Source organism: Athene cunicularia (genome assembly GCF_003259725.1).
Source record: "Athene cunicularia isolate RWA chromosome 5 unlocalized genomic scaffold, athCun1 chr5_part1, whole genome shotgun sequence".
NCBI classification, from domain to species: domain Eukaryota; kingdom Metazoa; phylum Chordata; class Aves; order Strigiformes; family Strigidae; genus Athene; species Athene cunicularia.
In genome coordinates this window covers 2,003,630-2,023,363 of record NW_020799101.1, presented here as the reverse complement: position 1 = coordinate 2,023,363, position 19,734 = coordinate 2,003,630, and the positions used below count along the sequence as shown (strand labels likewise).

General features: G+C 43.3%; 1 protein-coding gene across 1 annotated transcript in view; it reads left to right on the top strand.

Annotated features, from left to right (window-relative positions):
• The window catches only part of MDGA2 (MAM domain containing glycosylphosphatidylinositol anchor 2), a 384,757-nt gene that overhangs the window by 141,172 nt on the left and 223,851 nt on the right, over window positions 1-19,734 (top strand). The window lies entirely within an intron of this gene.

The following is a 19,734-nucleotide window of genomic DNA, read 5'->3' as shown; positions in this document are numbered from 1 at the left end:
GGGGGGTTTCAGGGCCGTTGGGATGAGCTGTGGGGGATGTGGGGTAGGGGAGAACTTTGTAGAGTTGGGCTGAGGGTTGGACTTGGTGATCCCGAGGGGCTTTTCCAACCTGAATGACTCTGTGATTCTATCAGGGGGTGATCCCAGTGGCACGGGTGCTCTGCTTGGCTGCAGGGGACTGTTGGGGATGCTGAGTCCACTCAGGCTTGGTCGGAGCATCAGGGTTCTGAGCACACAGCCTGTCCTACAGAAATGGAGGTGGTGGCTGGCAGGGGACATTCCTGGTGTAGGCTTGAGCCCCCAGAGGACCCTGGGCTGACCTGGGGAAGCCACATCAGGATGGGCTGGAGTTAGCAGGGCTGACCTGTTTTGCACCTGTCTTGTTGCAGCTGTTGTCCACAGGGTGCGGCTGTTGGGGTTTGTATTGCAGATTTACGTTGCAGAAGAAGCAATTGTTTGATTTCACTTATCATCCAGTGCCAAGTGGGATGATGGAGCTTGAATAAACAACTGAAAGAAGCAACAGGCCGGACAGAAAAGCAATGATATCCCAGGGAGGAGAAAGCTTTATGTCATCTTGCATTTAATTTGTGGGGTTTTGGGTTGTTTTTCTTTTCCTTTCCAAAGGAAACATGCTAAACCTAATGGTAAGAGTTAGGTGGGGTGGACAAAGCCCACGTTGAGATGTTGGCCAACACCTTCCTGTGTGATGGGATGTCTGAGTTCCTCAAATGCAAAGCCTCTTTGGAGAAGCAGAAAGCAACAAAGTTTTCAAATTAGAGAGGAGGATCGATAGGGAGAATGTATGGGTGGATAAAGGGCTAGTACATTTGTTCTTGTCAGGGCAAATCCATGGTGCGGAGAGAGTCTGAAAGGTCAGTCCAGCCCAGCGTAGCCCAAGTCGGCAGCAGCTTTTGCTTGGCCTTCTGAGTTTGCATTTAGAAGCGACAGCAGGGGAGGAAATGCAAAGGACAAAGTAGGACCACTGCTTTCACTCCCTATTGGGATTTTTTTTTTTTAATTTTTTTTTCCTGTCTCAAACGAGCGGTGGGAATAAACCAAACTTCTAGAATTAAATCAGTTTGTGGTAGGTCCCAGCATGTCCGTGGAGCGGTTAACTGCTGCTCTTTACACAAAGCAGCACTGTCGTGCTGGGTTAGAGCATGTCGGGTGCTGAGTTTGTGATGTGCTCGGATGGACGAGTGTTTTGGTCCCAAGGAGCCTGGTGCCACTCGAGTTGTCTCTTGCTCTCTTGTCTTTCAATGCTGTCCCTCACTGTAGCTGCTGTGATTTCTGTCCCAGACTTTTTTTTTTTTTTTTCCACATTTAACAGTTATTTCTCTTGTCAGACAGAGCAGGGGAGGGTTGTAGTGAGTGAGCACTGAACGTATCTGCGGCGCTTTGCAGAGGTGTGAATTCAGGTCTTGTACTTTAGGAAGAAAGCATCAAATAAATCAACAGCAAAAATGGCATGTGCAGTTTTATTGTGTATTTCTTTTAATACCCAAGAACACTGGAAACGCATGTCCTTCATAACTAAATGCGAGCTTTATTGAGTCAAACGTTTATGAAAGGTTTTTTTTACAGCATAAAATGCGGGCTAATTTAGTCGTGAGTCAGGCTGGATTTTTGTCAGGTGTTCACTGAACATTTGTAAAGTCTTCCCATGAACTGAGAGGAGGTGTCATATGAAATCATCATCAATTTTCCTAACAAGAGTACAACTATTGTAACAGGGATATGCAGAATGCAATAGGAAAACGGCTGTTCCAGTGTAAGTAACCCCCTCTCCCCACAAATTACTTTCTTTGGCCACATCAGTAGCAGTTAATAAGAATTCCTCTCAATTAAAATAGAAAACGTAGCATTCACTTTACCTCAAAGGAGCCTTTTATGTTTCGCTTGCAGCTGATCAAAGAGAACATTGTGTGGGGTTTTTTTTGTTTTGTTTTTCTGAAATGCTGCTTTTCATATTTTAATGGATGGAGTGCCAAAAAAAAAGTTAATTCTTTCTTTCCGCACGCTAATAAGGTGAAGGTAGGATTCCGTTCGAAACATTAGAGAAGGCTACGCTAATCGCGCCGAGTAATTAAGGTGGTATGCATTTTAAATAATGAAGGTGTTTCCATAATGTGCCGTGGTTGCGTGCGTCTGCTGATGGAGATACTGGCTGCTTGGCGAGGAGGTGGCTTGTCGGAGCTGGAAGGAGAGTGAAGCACTGCGTGTGGTATGTCAACACAAACGCCCATGGACCGGGGTTCTGCCGTGCTTCTGTGACATCCGCACGTGCCACATGTGTTTGAAAAGTTGCCTTTCCTTCTGAACCTCATTTATTGATGTTGTCGATAAAGATAGTTTTTGTCTCGATGCTTCTGTGTATTTTCTCGATGCTAAATCTTACGTAGCCTCAGCTGGTGGGAGGAAGGGTTTTCCTGAGGATGACTATGGGAGCCTTGAGGTAAGAGCAGGCAGAAGTGGTGAAATAAGTGAGGAAAGAGGGAGGTCCAGAGGTGGGGAGACTCAGCTGTTTCTGTTGGTTATGGAATTGCTGGTGAAGGTCATAGGAATTTAGATTTCCTGAAAAGCAACCCAGGAGAAAACAGAAACCCCTAAAGAAGGCATTTTCCCCAAAACCTCTTTTGGAGCTGAAGTCCTTGCCTAGTGGCAATCTAATTCTAAAAACTCACAGCTAAGTTATAATATAAGGGCTTGTTGGACTTGTCTCTGTTCCCTCTGTAACCACTAAAATGTAATCCTGTCTGGAATGACGACGTTTTGATGCGGTAACTCAAGTTGTATGCCGCAAACAGCACGTTATCCCGCTGAACATTTTGTGAACCTGCCACTGAAAGAAACGTAAAGCCATTCACCCTATCGTCTGCGGGAGGCTGGATTAAGAGGCATGCGCTTCGCAAGCTGATGAAGAAATGAAACTCCTTGGTTGTTTTATTCTGAATAATTTGACCAGTCGTGTCTTGCTGATTCTCCTGGTTCCGGGTGACTGCTGTCTCTTGACAAGAACTATGTTTGCAGATTTCTAAAAAAGGGATTGCAAGTGGTGGGGGAAAAAGAGGTCAGCTTAAATCAAGATAAATGCAGCGTCAGGGCAAGTGAAGTGTGTATCTCAGTGACACTATCTCAGTTGAGAATATTGAGCGTAGGCCTGCTAAAGCATCAGCAATCACTGAAATGAGACTATCCGAGAACCGCGTGGAGTCGGAAATGACAATCCCTGTGGGTGATTTTTTTTTTTTTTACCATACCCATTTCATTTTGACCCTTATGGAAGCTTAAAAGCTGCCAGAAATCCCTTGCAGAACGTTTCCAGCGAACAAAGAGCATGATTCTCCCATAATCACAAGGAAAACGGCAACGTTTTCCAGTTTATTGCGGTTAATATAATAAAATTTTAAGTTAACGTGGACGCTTGTCCTCTGAATGGATTGCGTCTGTCTTCTCCCCTTCCCCTACATCTTCTGCCCAAACAGTGCTCTGCAGTCTTTGGTTTCTCTCTGTATATTGTCAGTTTTTTGTTTTCCTTTTTCTCGGTGGCCCTTCAAAGGTAGGATGTTGGCTGAAAGGATGGAGGAGTCGCTCTGGGATGCTGTAGAAGTAGCTGTTTTCCCAAGACAGTTGAACATACTAGTCTCAGAAGCAAAAATGAAGTGGGTGGTTTTGGAATGAGGTCTGTTGCCGTGAGGTCTTGCTCGCTGAAAAAAAAAAAAAAAAAAAAAAAAAAAAAAAAGAATGTATTTGATGAGTAAAGAGATAATTTAGTAACCCAGGGAAACTAGCAGCATAATGCAGCTCTGCTGTGGTTGAAGCAGAAGTACATTCTGGTAGCTGGTCTGTGGAAAAAATGTCTCCTGAAGAAACGCTTGAAGATACTTTTTATGGAGCAGAGTAGGGGATCATTCCTGTCGCCCGGGACATAGCGAAGGACACGTTCTCCTACACCTGCAAGGAGAACCTTAGAGCAGCGAGCTCCTCGTGTGTTTTCCCATAGCAGCAAGAAGTGTTCGTGGCTGAACACCATGTTTGTTCTGCTGCCCAGCATGAGTTTGAGTTCTTCTCCCAACCTGATAGCGGTTAGATCTGAAGGTCCAAATGTACGTTAGTGCCTCTGAGGAGGTGTGGTGTGACTGCAACTTGACTCTGATGCCCTTCAAGGGGAGATTTATTTAACACCCGTGCGCCCTTCCTTGACTGGCAGCTTAGTGTTGGAACTTGAGAGGCTTGACTGTTCTTCAGAGCCATTTTCTCCTCTCCCCCTAAATGCAGGGAGCAGAGGGAGGGTGGTTCTGCATCACACTCTGCTTCTGCGTGCAGTGAACTTACTGGTTTGTCTTCTGTGTGGTCCTACAGACAGCGCTTTGACAGCAGAGACCTGACGGCACCCGAGGACCAGAAGCTTCACCCTCAACCATGAAGGCAGGCTCTTGAGATTGTTGCTTTTGCATTTTAAGGGAAAAAAAAACCCACAAAAAACCAAAAAAACACCCCAACAAAACGCTACTCACAAAAGCCTAGTCCCTCTGAGGCGTCTGGTGGTGATAGAGTTTGAACAAATCGGGTTGTTTCTGGGATGACCGTTAAACGACCCCTCTGTGATCCTTCTGAGTGGTTTTATCCTCTGCGCTGCTGCTCTCGTAGATAAAATTATATCGTAGGCTGAGCCGTTCTTCAGCCTCTGGCAGCTGGGAGGGGCCGTTTCGGGAAGTACCGGGTTTATTTTTGCTGCCATCCACCTAAGCACTTGTGTCTGAATGCTCCGCAGAGCATGAGGGAGATTGTCAGGCTGGAAAAACCATATGCCTTTTGCTGAAGGATGCTCTGTAATTGAGGGTTATTCCCAAGCGGTGCTGAAGAGCTCTTGTTATGTTAGTTGTTGTGTCAAGCTTCCCCCTCCCCGGCCCCAACTTTTGGGGTCAGCTTGGGCACATATGGGTTTTTTTGTTTTGGTTTTGTTTTGGGTTTGTTGGTTTTTTTTTTTTTTTGATAGACTGTTCTGTCTGTTAGTAAAGGTAAGAAATCTGAACCTGGAGAGGAGAAGCTGAACTTTAAATAAGCTTAACTATTTAATCTGTGTGTAAATGTTTGCCTTCCCAGCCAAAAGCAATTAAATAGAAGACTCGACTGTCGCTGTCCTAATTCATTTGGTGCGCGCCAGGTATTTGTTCTGGTACTGTACTACAGGGCAGGAGGCACAGCTGCTGAAATAAAGCTGAGCAGAACTAAAAAAAACGTTACTGTTCTGCTAAGTATGGCTGCACTGCTCGTTTTAGACGTGTCTAAAAAAGTACAAGGAGCTTTAAAATCCCTTTCTAGGGCACAACAGCACTTTCCATCAGAGCAAGTAAGAACAACTGCGTGTGGGGTTTTTTTTCTGTAATATTTTTTTTTTCTATGTGGGCTGTTATTCTTCATAACAGCAAGTGTATAATTAGACAGTAAACAAGAAGCATTTTGAGATTATTCTTCTTAGTGGTTTGTGTTGTTTTGTTTGTGGTGGGTTTTTTTGTTTGTTTGTTTGTTTGTTTTTACAGAGGAATCTTGCTGCACTGGGTGGCTTTTTACTCCTTACTTTTGAGTGGTTCAACTCATTGTACCTCTCCTTGAAAGGTACAACCTTGGTCTAGTCTTGATAGGTCCTTATAAATAATTACAGCAACATTACAGGCTGAATCCTGTTACTCTTGCAGATTTCATGATCCAGGAGATAAAAATAACAAGTGTGATTTTTTATTTTTTTTTTCCCCCTCCCTGTACGTCTATCAATCAAAATGATAAAGATATTTATGACTTGCACGTTTTAATGGTGTAATTAGATATAATTACATGTTCAAATGATTACACATATGAACACTAATTACATAATTGAAGACAATTATGCTAACTAGGTAAATACATAATTAACTAAAAATCTCTTGTAAAATCAAGGAATTTTGCACAACAGCCAAAGAAAGTAAAAATCACAATAAATAAAAAATAAAAATAAAAAAAAAAGTAACCCTTTCAGTCTGACAACTCTTAAGAGCCAGTCAGCCATGTAGAGTTGGAGAAGACCTGGCCACTTAACTTCTGGTGGGCTGAACTTCAGCTGCCTCCTCTATGTTGTAGTCTCCTCGTAAAAGGAAGGTGAGCACTGAAGCAAAAAGCTGTGCTGTGGTTGCGTTTGTCTTGGTCTCTGGTAATGATTTTCTGACCTCCGTAGGGTGGATTTTGGTGGTTGATTGGGATGTGGGTTTTTTTTTTTGGGGTGGGGAGGGAGATGCTTTGTCTTCGTAATTGTGGGTTCTTAATGTGGAAGGAAGGGAAAGCTCAATGTTAGGGTTTGTTTTTTTGGTGGGTGGTTTTTTTTTATTTTTTTTTATTTTATTTTTTTATTTTATTTTAATGCAACAGGGCAACTTTAATCTACCAAGAACAGGCTCATAGTGGCAGCACTGCCCTAGTGACGCTGCGGGGTGGGGGCTCAGTAGAGCCTCATCACCAGCCCCTGCGTTGCATTTCCCCTGACGCCCCAGCTTGCCTTCCAATGGCTAAAAATTGGTTAAGGCTCATACAGTAGAAGTGTAGTGGGATGTCCAGAGCCTCGGTAAACTCCTCAGCGTAGAGGTGCGTTTGGGGTTGGCTCGTTACTGTGTACCAGGCAATGCTGAATGAGTGGCTGTGCTATCAACTTTTCCAGTTTTAAGTATTCCCTGATTTGAAGCTATCTTCATTTCCCTCCACAAATCATCTCAGTTCATTGTTGCTTAATATCACTATGATTTCCTTAGCTTTCACTCTACAAGTTCTTAATTATCTCCCTTAATCCTGTCCTTTTATTTCTAGTTGCAGGCTGAACCAGGTTCTATTTTTTTTTTTTTCCTTAATGTCTATTCGCAATTCTCTTGATATGTGGGAACTGTTCCCAGATCCCTTCCTTGGCACCCGTGGGAGTCATTTAAAGGTATGCCAGGAAAGCTCAGCAAGACATGAATGATGCTATTTGCGATTACTGGATTTTTCATAAATTTTCTTCTTGTTGGGTTCTGAATTGGAAAGAAGCTAAACTGATTAAAGTCAGTAGGATTCAAACATCTGCTCTATTTCTTTCCCTGAAAGGTCTTGCTAGAACCTTTCTCAACTGTATCAGGTATAGAGCAGAAGAGACTCTCTCCTTTTCCTTCAGTGTTGAATATTGTTTTAGACTTTTTCACTGTCAGATGATTTTGCCAATTCTTCATCCTCTGAAACAAAGGAGGGGAAAAAGTGTACACAGAAGCAAAAACATGGCAACAGAGGTGGTTTTCGGTGTCTGTCGCTGACACTTTCAAGCAGAAACCTGGGAACTTCCATCCTGACTGAGCCCTTGTCCCATCTCCTGCCCAGCACCTGGAGTGTAGAGGTAGGATGGGCTTAATCTTGCAGCCTCTGATCAAGAAGTTGTATCTGATGACTGTGGTAACTAGGTATGGGTAGATTTAATTCCAATGAGTATTTATTCTCTTTTGGAATCAGTCTAGAGCCCTGGCCTTCATGTCGTCGTGTTGGTTAATAATTTGTGACTATTAGTTACACAACTCAATTATATGTTGTACTTTGAGAGGAAAACCAGTGTTCTTTCAAGAAACTGAAACAAACCTGGCTGTTTGATAATTTCAGTCGACGCCTCTGATTTCTCATGTTACAGGAAATCGTGGGCTTGATGCAGTATCTGTGACTTGTGTTCAGCAGCTGCTGATCTTTTCTGGCCTTAAGTTTTGTTGATAGCATTTCATACCAAGCTGCCGTCTCAGCTGAGCCGCCAACTCTCTCTTGTCAAGATTTCTTCTTTTCCCTTTTCTCCCTGCTACCCCCCTTCCCAGTTCTCCCACTTTTCAAGGAAAATAAAATGTCATCTCCTTTCTTTGTCATCACAGCTAAAACAAGTTAAATCTTGGGATGTCGCTCTCGTTTTTAGCTCAATGAGATCGGAAGGTGTAATTCAACGTGTATGAGCGTGGCTTCCTGGGGAGGGAAGATAAAGCACAGGTAATGTTACTGGATCGCTGAGATTTAAGTTTTAATACACAGAGATTCCTGGAAATAAGGCAGGTGTGCATCTTGAGTCGCGGAGGGATGCAACGCAGGGTGTGCTGTGGGAAATGCTGATAAGGTCCAGCGCGAACGTAAAGGCAGAGCCCGGTGGCCATGAGCTTTCAATATGTAGAAGGGATTTCTCCAAGAGTCTCTTCGTGCACCAAGGCTGCTGTCAGTGGCGTTTGAAGTAGAACGTGATTTTTCTGGATTACGTTTTATGAAGTTTTTAAAATGGGAGCTAGTTTAAGTAAACAGGCTGATATTGCATCGCGGGAAATCAATAACCTTGGTGCTAGGAAAAAAAAAAAAAAAAAAAAAAGAGCTATTTAAAACCCAACGTTTTATGATGTTCGGTTAAGTGGATTTAATTTATTCAAGCAGACTTGGGCCAGAAATGTGCCTGGGTTACTGCCCAAGCCCACAGGATGGTGCAGCTGCCACGTGGTATGAGCGGTGGCACCTCTGCAGTCCTGAGCTTTTCTGGAGCGGAGAAGGCAGCACTTCGCATGTTCCTGCAGGAGCAAAGTGTTAAGGACCCACCAAACTTTGGACTTATTAGCCCTTGGTGGTACAAGCACATTCTAGAAGCAAAGTTTGTCTTTTTGGTTTTGCGCGTAAGGAAAATACGTGCGTTTTTCTTTCTACGGATGGCTCATCCGTACCAAAAGTATTTAGATCTCTGCCTCGTAGCATTCACCATCTGTGCAGAAATAGCTTTGTGTTGCAATTCTATTTTCGCCACGTATGCAGCCGTGCTGGCGTCAGCGACTGCTGCTTTTGTTTTCTCATTTTCAGATCCATTTATTCCTGACACGTGTCAGTTTAGAGGCTGCATGTCTGCCCCCAAATCCCCCCTCCCTAATGTCTGTTGCAGGAAGTAGTCAAGATTTGTATTATCAAAAGACCAGAAGAGAAATATATTCTTCTGTCTTCATCAATTTCCTTGTTGTACGCCTCTGACAGCACTTTGGGTGTGATCTGTAGAGCTGTTTCTCCTGAATACTCTGTTTCTCCCAGGGGTCTTGCAGGGGAGTGAAATGGGTAGAGATGGAGAGAATGAGAAGCAGAAATAATACCTGAAAGGACTGTTATAAAAGGAAAAAGCATCAATTTTAAACTGCCTGGATTTCAAGCTGGCTTTGTCACTTTGAAACGCGACTCTATTATGAAGAGTGACTTGAAAGTAGAAAAATCCTGTTTAGCAGCCACTTTTTCCTCTCTCTGTGTTTAGACTCCAGTTGTCTTCAGTTTAATGACAGAAACACATTTTTATGCCTTTTTGCTCTTGAGGCAGACAAGTAGTTCTGGGAACGTAGGAGCTGGTGGCATCCAGATTCCCATTGCTGCTTGTGCTGTGGTTGAAGAGCGGCTCCTCAGACCTCGGTCCTGTAACGTCCTCCCATATCCCTGTCCCCAAACTGGACAGAGGCATCACCTCTGGGTGCTGGGAGGTGAGGGTTGTACTTTTCTAAGGCCAGCTGCACGCCTGTACTGAATTTGGGTAAAACTAGGCTCTGGGAGGTTGTGCGGGGAAGGCCAGCAGCCACGTAAGGCACTTTGCTTGCAAAACCGGACTAGAAAGAGTTATTTATGTTAAGGCTGGGTTTTTATGTGTTTGGAGACAGCGAAGGCGGTGCCGTGGTTGCAGTTGTTAAGAATTGCTGGGTGGTGGAAATGCAGTCCCCGGCGACGGTTTGGGCTGTAGAGCTGGTTCCTGGTGATGAGCACAGGGAGGAGATTTCACATCCCTGGATCCGTGCTGAAACTTCCAGCGCTCCTGGAAAGGCCCTTTGGCACTGCTGACTTTGATTTAGTGAAGTGTCTTGGATAGAAGATGTTTTGCATAAACATCTTAGGGCTGAGCAAATGGAAAGTGATTTCTAATCCATTTTATTCCTGACTTAACTTTGCCTTTTATGTTGAAAAATTGATCTGCTATCGAATTTCGGTCCCTCATGTATGTTTTCAAGATGTTGATTTCTTCTCCCTGATTTTTCATTTGATACTGAAAATTTGCTGAGCTTATTACTTGCACTCCTGAGCGTGTTCCTCTTGTTTTCATGAGTACTGTGGCTTTTCACTATACCCTTGCCAGGTCGTCAACATCTTCCTCCGTTTATAACCCTCGGACTGGGACTGTCGCCTTAGACTTTATTCCAAGGCCAATCGTAGAAGCCTCAGGTAGAGAAAATGTAGCACTCCTAATTTGATTATTTTCTATTTTATACAACAAAAAAAATCTCTCAACTTTTTGATTCACTGGTAGTTCAGAGTAGTGGTGGGACTGGCATGGAGCACATGGATTCTCCCCCTCTGCTCCGCTCTGTGAGACCCCCCTGCAGGGCTGGGTCCGGCTCTGGGGCACCAACAGCAGAAGGACACGGACCTGCTCCAGCGGGGCCAGAGGAGGCCACGGAGATGCTGGGGGGGCTGGAGCCCCCCTGTGAGGACAGGCTGAGAGTTGGGGGGTTCAGCTGGAGGAGAGAAGGCTCCGGGGAGACCTTAGAGCGGCCCCCCAGGGCTGAAAGGGGCTGCGGGAAAGGGGGGAGGGACTCTGGATCAGGGGGAGGGATAGGATGAGGGGTGACGGTTTTAAACTGACAGAGGGGAGATTTAGATGAGATGTAAGGAAGAAATTCCTCCCTGTGAGGGGGGTGAGGCCCTGGCACAGGCTGCCCAGAGAAGCTGTGGCTGCCCCCTCCCTGGAAGGGTTCAAGGCCAGGTTGGACGGGGCTTTGGGCAACCTGGGCTGGGGGAAGGTGGCCCTGCCCGGGGCAGGGGGTGGCACTGGGTGGGCTGTAAGGTCCCTTCCAACCCAAACTGTTCTATGACACGATTCTGTATGACATGATACGGTCTCATCACCAAGCTTAGTTCTGTGCTAGTGGTAGTAGCTACAAGCTACAAAACATCTTGTTTTTATTTTTCCTTTTAACCATTTAAGAACTGTAGTGAATGAATTTTGATGTGTTTAAGTTAGGAGGATGTGTTTATGACTCCGGTGGTTTATCATGCTATACCAACATCAAAAGGCCACCAAAAAGATTAATAATTAGGAATTCAATGGTTTTATGTTTGCTTTGTTCCACCCTTAGATTATGTTCTTTATTATGAAGGTGAAAGGTTGCATTTCGTTTTGAAGCAAATTAATGCTGCTGAATAAACAAAAGCTGAGGCAATAATAAAAATAGAACATTTGGAGATGTTTGGATCATTTCATGGAACTCCTCTAATCATTTAGTTGGTGGACAGTAAATATTTTTCCATCAGGGAAATATTGCATCACCATGCAAGGCCCTTGTAAGTCGTGTAGCTTTTGGCAATTTTAAAATGATGCTGACCTCAGGAACATCAAGGCTCTGTGAAATTCATTGAACTCGGTCCTTCCCAGTTAATGCTAGAGAAGGTATTTTCCTGCCGTGCAGAATGAAAAACCCTACATACTTCCATGAGACATTTATAGTAAAATGCGTATTGATTCTTCAGTATAGAAACGCTATTTTTTTTGAAGCAATGAAGCACCTTAAACTCATAAGGAAAAACATCATAGTAATCAAATTAGGGTAAATCGGTGCAATTGATCATTTAGCAGGTTTCTCAAAGGGTTTTTTTTGAGAATGTACGTGTAGGTGTTTCCCCAGACACTGCCTTTTCATAAAGAAACACAGACTTATTCAACTAACCGAGGTGCTGTAAGAGGGGTCTAAAGGAGAGTTGTTTTACCAATTTACCTAATGATCACAACTTTCTTTTCTTCAGTCGTTAATTTTCCTCTTAAATTGTTTAGCGATCACTTTAAACGTCTTCATTTGTATTCAGTTAGTCTTTAGGTTTTCAGTCTTTGGGTGTACGAAATCCTTCCTCCGCACTTTCAAAGCCAAAATTCTTAATTCTTGGTGTTCGGATGCCTCAGACCTGTGCGGTGTGTAATTTTGAGCGGTTTTGATGACAACGTGTACAAGTCCGGGTGGAACAACTGAGACACTAGCCTTTTACATTTAAGAACGGTGAAGTAACTTTTGCTGCCTTAAAACTATAACACTGGAGACACCGTGTTTCGAGATGTAGTTTTTATTAAGGGAAACCTCTCTGAAAGTCAGATAGACGTATAACCTGAAAGACCGACACAAAACGAAGGTGTGTTTTTCTTTGGGGCGTGTCCTTACCTAAAGCAGACCCTTTCCGTACGTTACTCCACCGTGCTGGTCTGGACTACCCCATCGCCATGTCTGCTGCCTGGTGACACGTCTGAGATGGACTCTGCTCTGACGGCTCATGGGTGCTGAGCTGTGCTGCGGTAAAGCTCCACAGATGCTTTTGCAGCATTTAGAGTAATTTAACCAATGCCGACTGTGAAGGGAAATTCGTGGCAAGTGTAGAAATTGGCTTTGTTGCCAGCTTTGGTCTTTTTTGTGTAGCTATTTCGTTCCTTCATGTCTAGGAGATTCCTATTAGGGCAAATATGAATTAAAATAATTTTGGACTGCGTATATATATCCCATTGTTACACATTAGCCTGTTTTCTGTCTTCAGACTTAAAAATGGGATTTAAGCCCGCTGTTTTCTTTAGTGGCAGTGTGTCATTGACCGGTCCCCTGTTGGATATGACATGCAGCCCAAGGTGTTGGGGGGATCAGGTGATGTTTCACACAATTGCTGTGAAAGTTTCCTGATACAATTAGGTGTTGGAATTGCTGCTGGGAGGAGCTGGTTTTGCTCTGTGTACCCATGAGATGCGCCGTTGTTGTGCACAGGGTGTCAGTTCAGACAAAACTCCTCCCTTTGGGATGCTGAATTACATCGGTGGGGCTTGGGTGACTTGAGTTTAGGTTTTAATCATCTGTCTCGCAGAAGTGCAGGAAGTTCAGAGATGAAGGAATAGTCAGCTTAGATAGTTTTTCTCACATTATCGGATGTTGGGGGCTTTGGTTGTTATTCTTGACCCTTTCATTACCGGTTTGGAGTCACAACACTGTGGTCTTCATCTGTAGACTCCAGCCACAGCGTTCTGTGACTGATTTGGGCTAAAGTGAAATGTGAACGAAGCACTGAAGTTCTTCTGTAGGACTTGATTGCTTGTAACTTTGCGGTTTTAATGCTGATTTTCTCTGTAATTAATAACCACAATTTTTCCTCTGCTGGAGAATAAAAGGAAGTATTTTTCTTCCTATGTGTTACAGCAATCAAGCTGGAAAATAACAATTTCTCTGTGATCTCTGGCACTGAATCAGAACTGATCATGTCCTGCATGTTAACAGTTACTGTCATACACTGCTTTTAGTTAGATGAGTAAAAAAATTGTGCTTTTGTATGCCAGCCTGCTGAAGCATTAGTATGTGTGTCAACATAAGCACGGGAGCTTTCCCATGAAGGCAACAGTCATGTTCCTGGCCTGGCTCAGTCGTCTCTGGTTTTTCTGTGAAGTTTGAGCAGTCCAGGTGTGGAGCAGTGAAGCCCGGTTTTCCCAGATGATTGCATCTTGGCTACTTCAGATCTGAAGGAATACATTTGGAAACCAAAGACTTTCCAGTTCTGTGTTTGGTTCCACACTGATAACAGCTTCCTCTGTCCAAGATATTTTTTTTTTTTTTTTTTTTTTCTCCAGCAAGCAGGGCTTGCGTTGAGTTGGCTGTTTTGCCACTCTCTTATTCCACGTAAGAAGTTTTGAACAATGAACAGTACTTTTACCCGAAGCCATTTTCCGAGCCCAATATTTCAGACATTAACATATGAAATAAATAGGAATAGAATTTTTCATCCCACTGTTGCATATTGATAGCCTGCAGCAACATCTTTTCCAGTAATGGCAGAGGTTTCGTACCCTCGATCTCATCGGGCGTGCTGCATCGTGCTGCCTCCGCTTGGTGAAAAAAAAAAAAAAAATCAAAACACAGCATCCCCCTCCCATTTTATTTACTTATACGTAGTTAATCCTGTAGTTTAGACATGTGAAATATTTCTGTTCACACGTGGTGAGGGTGACCTGGTGAACACGTGGATTTCCTGGACTAAATATGTCCTTGAAAAATTTATGTGCAAGGTGGTGTCCTGCAGAGTGGTGGTGGCCTAGAATCGGGGCTGTATCTCCTGTTTTGTGGGTGACCGAGGGAAGGATGTTTAGAAACCCTCAGAGGTGTAAATTTGATTTGACTGTCCCTGAGTCATCAAAAGGCCCCGCAGAAGTGTTTGCCTGGACACCAGTGAGTGGACAGTCATTCGGACGAGGAGCTGTTGGATGTTCCCGGTGATGGTCTTCATGCCGAGGATGTTGAGCAGTTCTGTGCAGAAACCTTGGAGTTGAATAACTTGCCCTCCGCCACGAACTTGTGCCCCTGTAAATCCGGTACAAAATCCATCCCTGCCCGCCCCGTGGTGGTGGTTTACGTCTGCAGTCATTTGGCTGTGTGACCTGCAGGAAGGGAAGGGGGAGCTTGTTGAAAAAAAAGACAATTTTGGGTCAGTGCACGTTCCTCTTGTCTAATTGCGTATGGGTATTAATGGTCTCTCTTGGTGTCAGACAATGATAACTTGGATCCAATGTGCAACTTGGATTTCTGTTTCGTTCTCTATTTTTGTGTGTTTTATAGAGTGGTTGTTTTTGTTTTGGTTTTGTTTTTCATCGTCTAACAAAGCAACATATGGAAATCTCCACAAGGCTGTGGCGAGCCCCCAGACTGACCCGTTTGACATGAGCTTGGGTCTACCTCAGAGGGCACTGAGGTCTGCGGTGTGGTTACATCCCCACCGAGAGAAGGAAGAGGTCAGGAGAGATGCGTGTGCTAAGAACTGCTTCAGAGAGTTCCCTTAAATAAAGGAGCAGAACTCACTTTCTCCTTCCTGGCCCAAAAAGGGTCTTTTGTGCATTGGTGTCCTCGGGGTTTATCGTGAAGGCAGCGAGTGCTTCTTGCCTTCAGTAGCTGCTGCCCCAACCATTGCTTTCCTGAGAACAAAAATAATCTCATGGAAAAATAAATTGAAGGGTTTTTTTGTTTGTTTGTTTGTTTGTTTGTTTTCTTGGAAAAGGGGCAGTGGGTATATTTAAAATGTTTTTTTTCCCAAGGCTCTGGTATCTTTAGGCATGAAGAAATGTTCCAGCACATCCCAGTGAAGTTGTGTAAAGATCTCTTACTGCATAAAACGGAGGTCTTTAATTTGAGACATTGATCTGGGGGTGATAACAGTGATCAGGAGGTTCTCCTCATCCTTGTTCTCTTAGCGATGTCAGAAGGCAGCGACTGCAATCAGCAGCTGTGAGATGTGGTACCAACCCCCAGTGCGGGCACTGGATATATTTTAAGGAACATATTTACTTGCAGTTGCTGCATTAGGCAGATTTCATTGTTATCATATAAGAAAATGATTGTCAAAACCTCATTTTCTACCAACTATTTTCATGGAAGTAAGTAAAGGTTCCATTGAAAAATGGTTGTGTGTTTTGATTGATTTTTTTTTTTTTTCTTTTTTTGGTGGATGGAGTGGTTGGTGGTGGTTATTGTTTTGAACCAAGCAAAATATTTGATATTCAAGAGTAAAGATATTTTAATGTACATAATCTTTGACCAAGACAGTGTTTAAACCAGAAGTATTTGATTTTTATCATGTCAGAATTAAATACTTTCCTTATTCTGCTGCTCTCTTTTGGGGCATGAGAAGTTTTTTAAACTGAGAAAAGTTAGGCAAAATATTCTCTGAGGGTTTTTTGTTTTTTGTTTTTTAATCTTCATTTTATTGTCTCAAAGTGTAAAGCCGATGACTTCTAAAGTTGCAGGGCAGCTCACTGAGAAAACTGAAGCTGTAGAGTGAAATATGACTGTGTGTCTCAGGGCATCTGCTTAAGACAATAAAATACTGTCAAAGATATTGATGGTTGGAGAACTTACGGGCAGATACAAATCAGACAAGAACGTAGGTCATGATATGGCTAGATGGGTCATAACTTACTAATTTTTAAAAGTTGAATAATTTTAAATGGCATTGTTTATAAATAATTTTTTAATTTATGCATGTTTTGAAAAAAAAAAAAAACTAAAGAAGAAAAAAAAATTGTATAAATAAAGACCATAATTACATGACAGAGCACTGACAATACACGGGTGGGATTCCCAAAGGTGCGCTGGAGTAACAGTGAGTACTTTGGAAAACTGTATCATCAGAAGACAGCGAGTGCATATCTGCGTAATGGATTAACGTTTATTAGTCCAATTTGTGTAACTTTTTAATTAAAAAACTTTGCATTGCTAGCAAGAATGGCTCTGACTTCTGGGTGGAGCAGAGTTTGTTGACTTCCCACGTTACCCACGCGCTCTGAGGAGACACGCAGAGCACGGGGTGCTGCTTCTGCGCTGGGGACTGGGAAGCTGCAAGCAGGAGCAGATTATGAATAGCAAACGCTGGTAAAATGCATCTGGGTGAGCAGTTGCTTCGTGCCAAGTTATTTGAAAAAATCTGAACTATGTGAATATACGACCTAATGCCCTTTTTTTAAAAAAAAAAAAAAAGAAAAGAAAATAAAAAGAAAAAGCTAGTAATCTAGAGTTTTTTTTCTGAATCCTCTGCCATAAAGACACATGGAAGCTGCTTTGGGATTTGAGGCTGACACCTGGCACAGCATCCCGTGAGCCCGTGGTCCCCCTTTGCCACTGCTCCCCACCTTGCAAACGGGGTCACGTCAGTGCTGTGACAGGAGATGCTCTGAAGGTCGCCGTGTGAAGCGGCGGTGAGGGCTTGGACACTGCAGCCATGAGATGCTCCCTCTCTAAGGATGGATTTGGGGGTCTCAGTCTCTTAAAAGTCGTTAGAGGTCACCCCGAAGCATGGGCTGGAGCTTGCAGAGGGGGAAGCCGCCAAGGGATCTCTCTGAAGAGGTTTTCAGCCTCAGACATGTGGCTTTCCTCTGCCCAATAATTTTGATTCCTGCATTAGCATAGCGTCTCCTTTCTTCGAGGGGCGTTCAATAAATTACAATGCAGTATTGATCAGCACGTTTGAGTGCGTTGAGTTAAAGCTAAGATAAATAATGAGCTGAAGTTAAATCGGAACAGTGGCGTTCCTGGAGGATATCTTTTAAGAGAAAAGCTAGTTGACAATTTAGAATAAAAGTTCCTTTTATTCTGCAGGGATCTCTACGTATGCTACGAAATTAGTTAATATGTTAAAATTACTTCTCTTTCCTCTAAAATATACAATGTGTGTATATATATATATATTTTTAAGCTGAAAACTTTTGTTGACAGCCAGGCAGCATCCTGTTAAAATTCCTTGCAATAAAGAGTAGATACATCAATGTTAAGACGTAGTGGAGGGGGGAATACTTTTGCAAACATCAAAAAAGATAAAAGTCTTGACAGTCTCTAAATAAACTTTGCTGTGTGGTTTTGTTTTGGGTTTGGTTTCGGGTTTGTTTTTTGGTTTTTTTTTTTTGTAAATTATGTCATACTACCAGTTACATAGATGCTGATAATACTTACAACATTCTATTTAAGTTAAATGTTCTTTTGACAGGGCAGATTGCTTTCCACTGGAAACTATTTTTTTTGGTCAGGGAGGAAGAGAGAAGTAGTGCTATTAATTTATTTTTTTTCCACATTAAAAATCAAACAACTGTTTTTACAATTCTGATTCCATAAAGGGAAATAAAGCGACGCAAGAGATGCAGTGAACGTCTTAAATACTGTTTTAAAATACTTCTCAAGAGTTTGAAATATATATGATGAAATTGTATTCTGCAGCATGCAGAAGCTGTGTATTCCAAAATTATCCTGCAGCACATTTATATGGATGATTTAAAAAGCCCTAGAGCCAAGAGTTTAGAATAGAAGTACAGACAGATTGAGACTGGTAAATATAGCAGCGCTAATAGTGTCTCTCTCACATGCAGACCGAATGTTGTAGATGTGGAGTTTGGCGTATTTGCTTTACCCCAGAGCAGCAGAACTGTGGGAGAGTTATGCAGGTCACCTGGCAATAGGGCAAAGCCAGTCAGGCTTATGAATTTAACAAGCCAGAAAGAGATGAAAGTACTTTTTTTTTTTTTTTTTTTAAGTATTTTTCCTGTAATTTCAGTCTCTGAAGCCCACACCTGCACTTGTTTCAAGGGGAGGAGAATTTACATGGGCTGCAGCTGGTCATGAATTTTTCCCTTTGGAGTCTTTTGTAGATCCCTCCTGTCCAGGAGAAGTTCCCGATGAGAGGAGGGCTGATCCCTGCCCACCTTGTGCTCTTGGGCAGGGTCCTCAGATCCAGACCCCAGTTCTGGGTCAGGACTGGGAATGGTGGAACTCACGTGTCTCTGAACCCTGGGGGAATGATCTCCCTTCAGCCTGGGCAACCCTTTGGTCCATCTCGGTGTCCACCAAGGACTGCCTGGCTCAGCCATAGAACCTTCCTTCTCATGGGAGAGGGCTGGAAGCACAGCGTGTCCAGCTGGGGCTTGGCCGGGCATGGAGAGAGGCACTTGCTACTGGTGGTAGGCATGTACTGCCCGAGCTGCCAGGGCTGCAACACCTCGTCCAGCCCAAGCCAATGCTGGCTCAAGGTTGCTTGTAGACAACCAGCCTAGCGGATCCCAGCAGATCTGTGTCTGAATGCTTTTCTTCAAATCACGGCTTTATTGAAAGGTATCATGGCTTCACTGACTGCTTCTGGACAATCTTTGGGGACCGTAACCTGGGAACTAGTAGCCAAATGTTTGTTATCTTGTCTTGTGCCATTTTTATCAATGACTACAGAATTTTTGGTTTTCATCCTGGCATGGGTTTAGTGGATAGGATTGAGAAGAGACAGCTTTGTGAAGCTTCAGATGAGGCATAAACTCCACTTTATGCAAATATCCCACTTGCGGCTTCTATGGGCAAGAGAAACCTCCCATTTAAAAAAGCAGTTGTGGTCTGGAACTGAGTGTTGCTTAGTCCTGGTCATTGAATTAGGGTGAGCTGAAGGAGGAGGAGGAACCCGGGAAGTCTCTGGAGGTCTGACACATTTTATGAGATTGCTTAGTCCTCCAAGTCACGCAGGCGAGGACACGGGTTATCAAACATGGGTGTTAGCAATGTGAGCCTCCACCTCTGTGCAGCTGTTGGTTGTAGTGGGCTGTTACAGACATTTTAAGTGTCTTGAGAATTAAAAAGTTCCCATTAAAAAGTCTTCACTTTTGGAAAATAATTACCAGACTGAAGCAATCTAACTGCTGTAAATAACATGAAAAAAAAAAAAAAATCCCAAACCACCTGTTTGAGGAAATAGATGTTAGTAGTTTGTTGCCGTTTCAAGCAACTGAGCGCTTGACTCTTTAAAATTGGATTTCACTGCTGCTAAAAGACAATCCATCAGTTGTGTTGAAGGTGCTTTCCAGTGTGCCCCCCTCTTTCATGAATACTATTTCAATTATAATTATTCGTGCTGGGTGCACGAGTACAGCCACCTTCTCCCGTGAGCTGTGATCGTTGCTGTTCACGGAGAAATTTTCTGCAGCTGTTTCAGCTTTGTGCGGCTGATGGTGGCTGGAGTTGTTCTCCATCTCTCTGCTGGTGGCATTTATTTTTAATGGGGTGTTTTCATGGAAAGTAATCAACTATTTCTAAGAGAGGGTGATAAATGAAAGATTACTATTCAGGGGCTCTTAGATGAAATGTGAGCTATTCAGTTTTCTGGAGAAGTTCCCAGAGTGCT